Source organism: Hylobates moloch, unplaced genomic scaffold (genome assembly GCF_009828535.3).
Source record: "Hylobates moloch isolate HMO894 unplaced genomic scaffold, HMol_V3 SCAFFOLD_5, whole genome shotgun sequence".
Lineage (NCBI taxonomy): Eukaryota > Metazoa > Chordata > Mammalia > Primates > Hylobatidae > Hylobates > Hylobates moloch.
In genome coordinates, this window is record NW_026652280.1 from 128,774,635 (window position 1) to 128,780,456 (window position 5,822).

At 33.5% G+C, this 5,822-nt stretch overlaps 1 long non-coding RNA gene across 1 annotated transcript in view; it reads left to right on the top strand.

Moving 5' to 3' along the window:
* Nucleotides 1-3,215: 3,215 nt before the first annotated feature.
* The window catches only part of LOC116469731 (uncharacterized), a 29,533-nt gene continuing 26,926 nt past the window's right edge, over nucleotides 3,216-5,822 (top strand). The window contains exons 1-2 of the long non-coding RNA XR_004248329.2: nucleotides 3,216-3,775; nucleotides 3,933-4,071. This is a non-coding gene — a long non-coding RNA (uncharacterized LOC116469731). The remainder of the gene's footprint in view (nucleotides 3,776-3,932; nucleotides 4,072-5,822) is intronic.

Here is a 5,822-nt window from a genome sequence, read left to right on the forward strand (position 1 = left end):
TTAAATTACTTTAACAAATAGCTCTAAGAGTTCCTAAATCATTCATCTCAATGTGCTTATTGTTTTGGTTGGATAACAAATAGCACATGGAACAGCTCCAGTCTCTGGATCACACTTTGAGTATTGTTTGTGTCAATCATGACATATCCCTTCTAAAAGAATCATCCTCATCCAGAACATCTGCCATCTAAATTGCTATGTTTACTCACACAGGATCTAACCCTAACGCTAACCCAACCCAAACACTAAATTTACAGCTGAATGGAGTGGGGCCAAAAATAGATTGGCCAGCAATTTTTGAACTGTGTGGCCAGGCTGCAAAAGATGAGCTGGGTTCATCAGTATTTTTGTCTCTGGGCTTAGATATAATATGCGAAGAAAAAAATTTTCTGTGAAATTCCAAGGTTTGGGACATGGTTAAAATGTGAACGAGCAGAAACTTTGAGTAATCCGTGAAAGCTGGATGGGGCAGGGCAGAAAGAGGAATATGTGCAATGCAGCTGAGTCATATTAATAGTAGATCACTAAAGATTAAAGAACTGCTGGGCCAGTCACAGTGGCTCATGCCTGTAATCCCAGCACTTTGGGAGGCCGAGGCGGGTGGATCACGAGGTCAGGAGTTCGAGACCAGCCTGGCCAACATGGTGAAACCCCATCTCTACTAAAAATACAAAAGTTAACTGGGCGTGCAGGTGCACACCTGTAATCCCAGCTACTCGGGAGGCTGAGGCAGGAGAATCGCTTGCACCCAGGAGGTGGAGGTTACAGTGAGCCGAGATCATGCCATTGTACTCCAGCATGGGCAACAGGGCAAGACTCCATCTAAAACAACAACAACAACAACAACAACAACAACAACAAAGATTAAAGAACTGTGCTGAAGCTGAAATATATATAGCTGCTAGAATTCTAGAATTACCCCCAATACCCCTTAGCCCAAGGAATGAAACATCATTTTCTTTGAATGTCCTAAGGTACAGATCCCACACTTCTTACAGTGTACATCTATATCCTAGCTGGCACAAATGTGTCTCTGAATTATTCAAGAAGCTTAGCTTAACCAGGACATAGTCCCAGGCTTTTCTTATTATACCAAACAAGCTTATTTCAGAACCAATAGAAGCCATATTTGAAAGGCAAGTTATTGGCATCCACATCTCTGCAATGAGACTGTAAACCAAACTGTGTTGATCTGGTAGAACTATCTGTTTGCTACTAAAATCTGTCTCCTACATACCTACTTTTCTATTTCTTTGTTTTTAACTTAGTCACAAAAAAAGAATAATTACAACATTTTTCATAGTTAATTATAGTCTGATTTTGCTCAAGGAGGAAATATCTTAAAATTTATACCAAATTATCTCAATAATGGATGAGCTCCCACAATTCATCTGCCCTCTGTATGTTCTCCGATTTGCAGAGCTTTTTAGAGCCAACCCCTACTCTTTAATAGGCCAGACATGTGCTTTTAGTTGTACTAACCCAGACACATATCATATATTAATGGCTTCTGGAATCACCCCAGAAATCAAAGGTGTAGGTATGAGATTGAGTGCACAGTGATTTTCAAAACATTTTTTATTGCTTGATGCTTTTTTTTTTTAAAAAGGAAAATGTTCAGATAGATTTTAACTCCTTAGCTATATTAAAATAGCATATTTGCTTCACAGTTTAAAAGTTTGTCTTAGTACAAAAATGAAATCATAGCTTCCTTTTTTATTCTTCAGTAAATTCTAAATTTTAAATTACTGCTAAATTAAATGGTTTGTGTCAGATGTTAACAATATGCGGCTTTAGATTAAAACAAGCTCCATGTAATCTTACTGAGCCAGTAGGTCATAGAAATAAGAGAAAATGTGCTTGAATCACAGGAGAGAAGGGATGTTGGATAGATCTGTGAAATCTTTATGTTGTAGTATCAGCTGATTGATAGCAGTGATTCTCAGAAGGGTTCCAATATTATGCCTTTTAAAAGCTGGAGATTAGTGCAACCATGGTGAACACAGTGACATTCTGGCAAAGAAAAAAGGGTCAGGGCTGGCAAAATGTGGCAGGTGTCAAAATAAAAGGTTAGGCTCTATGCCTGGGGACCCATCTGTCAGATAAAAGTATGACAAGGCAATTAATGTGTTTATTTATGTTGCTTATGACAAACCATGCATTCCCTAAAAATGATCAATTTAAACATTATCAACTGTTTTCTGGAAATTAAAATTAATATAAAAATAAAATGCTTAAAATAAAAAGCATAGTGTAATATTGAAATGGGTTGTTTATATAACTAAATAAAGTTAACTTGGGGAATTATAGTAGTCTTCATTGAAGGATTAGAACTATTAAATATAACATCTTGACAATATAGAGGTTATATTAAGGATCCACAAAACTGATGTTTATGTTGCAAGATAATCTTGGTAGCACTTCTCACAAGTTCAGCATGTTTTATATTCATTGAGCTAAATTTGATAATTTCATAATAAAATGAAGCCAAGAAAATTATGAAGAAATAGAATTTAGATATCCAAGCTATGCATCTTGCATTTTCTTTAAATGTTTTGTTCACAACCTTGTCATTATTAGAGCTTTCATTTTCACTTTGTGACTAATCCTGACTTCTCTTTAATTTATTTATTATTTATTTAGCTTTCTCACTACTTCTGTTTTACCATCTGTTTAAACTAGAATATGTTTAGATTTAATATTCATCGGTGATACATTTTCCTGCAGATAAAATAAACTACTACAAGCTCCTAAAATGTCATGTGTTTTACTGGTCAATAAAATCTAACCCAGAATTTTGAGAGAAACCATTTACTACAGTCTAAAGTTTTATGCAGAAACTGATCATCCCCACTGTTTCCTTGAATAAAGAAGCTGCCAATTACCATGCATTAATAAGTGAGGCTCACACCTTATAGTAACAACAAAATTAGAAGAGAAATAATATGTATGTCTAGTGTAATGTGATATGCAGAAGAAAAATTTAAATTCTTTAATTGTAAAGGAAAAAAGCCAATATGACGATGTTATTTCCAACGTGCACTTTCTGTCTGCTGAGCGATGAAATTAACAAGTAAAGCCATTGGAATAGTCAATAAAATCATTTGGCTTTGGAAAGAACAGTGGTATTTTGTTCAATAGTTTTGTTTTCTTTAGTTTGAGGCAGCAATTATGCCATCATCATCACTTTCCATCTTTTAGAAGGATATTGGTTAAATTTTGAGTTAATGATTTTTTTCTCCCCAAGATTCCTTTCTAGCCCCTAACATTACTATAGTCTTAAACTATCTTCTGTTTGCCATACGAAATGGCTTCTCATAGGACAACACCAATGTCAGGGTAGGAGTTGAGGAAGAAAAAGTAAATAAAAATACACAAAATCCAAACTTTGTTATATGTTCCATTCAGTGGCCTTATACATGATTTACAAATTTTGTTTGCAGTTTAATTATAATTAACCACTATTTAAATCAAATTCACTCCTGGCTGTATTTCCTGATTCAGAGTTCCATATTGCTTCTATTGCTGGTTTTAATTTATTTGAACCTCAATCTTCTAAATTGTCTCTATTTCCTATCCATTTTTTTTTCATTTGCCTAGAGGTACTTGAAAATGCATTCAGAAAAAAAAAATTCTTACTCACCATTTTGTACAACTCTTCAAAACTCTAGGATATGCTACATAATCCACATAATAAAAGTAGTAATTTCAACAGAAAATCAAGATGCCACTCGATTTTGCCATGGATTTATAAAAATGACACATCAGACAACAGGTAAGTTTTTTTTTAACTTATTGACCACGGTAATAATCCATTATCAACTAGCTATTTCACAGGATATATTCTGTCTTTACATTGGAAGAAAATATACAATGAAACTCACTTTATAAAAAGAAAAACCAACTTAATTTATACCTTTATATTTTCACAGAAGCATATGAGAAAAATTTGCTGGGTATCTACTCACTTCAATTCAAACATTTGAAGAAATTATGAAAATTCCGATGAGTTTTTAAAGTCTGTGCTTGCTTTGGTGTAGTGTAGCCATGCATTGATCCATCATCACACAGGTATGCTTTCGTAAATTTACCCTCAACCAATCAGATAGAAATTCATACCAATTTGCAAAATTGTTTTTCTTATTTTTCAAAGCTTAACACATATACGGTAATTTGGGAAAAATAGATTTTCTCATTTATCATTCTTTCAATCCATGATAATGTTAAACGGTATTTTTGAGTACCTTTATTATTTAAACAAAGGATAAAAATTCTTGGTGTAAAATCTGTTAAATGAAGAAAGTACCCAAGTACAATTTTATTTATGTTGTAAAAAAAATGCTATCAGTTTGAAAAGTTTAATTGTTTCCAAATTGTTAAAATGAGTCCCTATCAATCATCAAATGATTTTTTGTATCTGCATCAAATAATTTTTGATCTCATGCATTCTCAAGGTATCATCCCTATCTCAGGGCTTCCATATGTGTTTCTTGTATAGTCTATTGTTTCGTTTTATTTTAGTTGATCAACAACTCATATAGCACAAGGTAAGTATTATGTCATCCCCATTTGCAGATGAAAAATCTCTGATACAGAGTGGATAAATAATTTTTAAAATGTAAGCCCATCTGATATTAGTAATAGGGCTTCCTATCCGTCTTCTTACTTGCTCAAACCAGAATGTTGAAGAACCAACAAGTCAAAATGTGAAACTTGTGCCATAAGGTAAGAAAAAAATAAATAAATATGTGATAAAAAAGAAAAGAAACAGCAGCAGCAGTCTAAAACAGCAAAGAAATTTGTTGGGGGCCAAACATAAGAATTTTAAGATGAAATGTGGCAATAAAATGCAAATAAGAAATAACACAAAGAAATTGTGAAAGCTTAAGGAAAAAAAGAGGATAATGGAATGAAGGAAGCATAAAACTTTTCCTTGACCTCTATCATATAACTTGTATAATTCTGAAAAACCATTTCCTGTATTAATTTCCAAAATAGTGTAAAAAGATATCTGTGTTCTGAAATTAAAAATGTTATTGACATTCATAATTTTTATGATTTGTCAGGTGAGTAGTTTATTATGTTAGGAAGGCATCACTGTATGATGATTTAGAGGATGGGCTTTGTAGACAACTGGTAGCTCAAATCCTGGCTCTCCTACTTCCTATTATATCTGTGATCTTGGCAGTCGTGTGTCAGAGCCACCTCCTACTGGTTTATGATAGCTGATTGTGTGCATCTCTTCCCAACATTGTGCTCAGTGACATAACTGGTAGTTTGAAATCAGCCAAGATGAGATTATTTACACCTCTAAAATTGGCACACTAAATCAGACAATCATGGTTTTATTCCCTATGTACCAGCTTACCAGAACACCACTGGACTTTGGGCAAGTTTCCTAACCTTTATGAACCTAAAGGGATTTTTTTTTTCATCTGAAAAGGAAAATTAAATATGACAGGTTCACATAAGATTCTGAAAACCTTTCATGGGATGGTATATTTTACATGATTCCTGGTACATAGTAAACATCAATAATGGTGGCACTGTAGTATTTTAATTCAGCCTATTGTATATAGAACATAGAACAGTCTCACATTTCTAACATCCTAGAAAGCGTTTCAAATAGTTCATCCAAATTCCAGGAGAGGAAGACTTGTAAAAATGACTTTATTGACTTTATAGATGAAACGGTTTCTCCTAAATATTATCAGATTTTTGTAAAGAAGATAAAGTTACTAATACTTGAATAGTAAATTCCTTCTGTATGATTAGTTTAGAAAAAAACTCTGTTTCCTACAGTGATATATACAAGCTTCTCT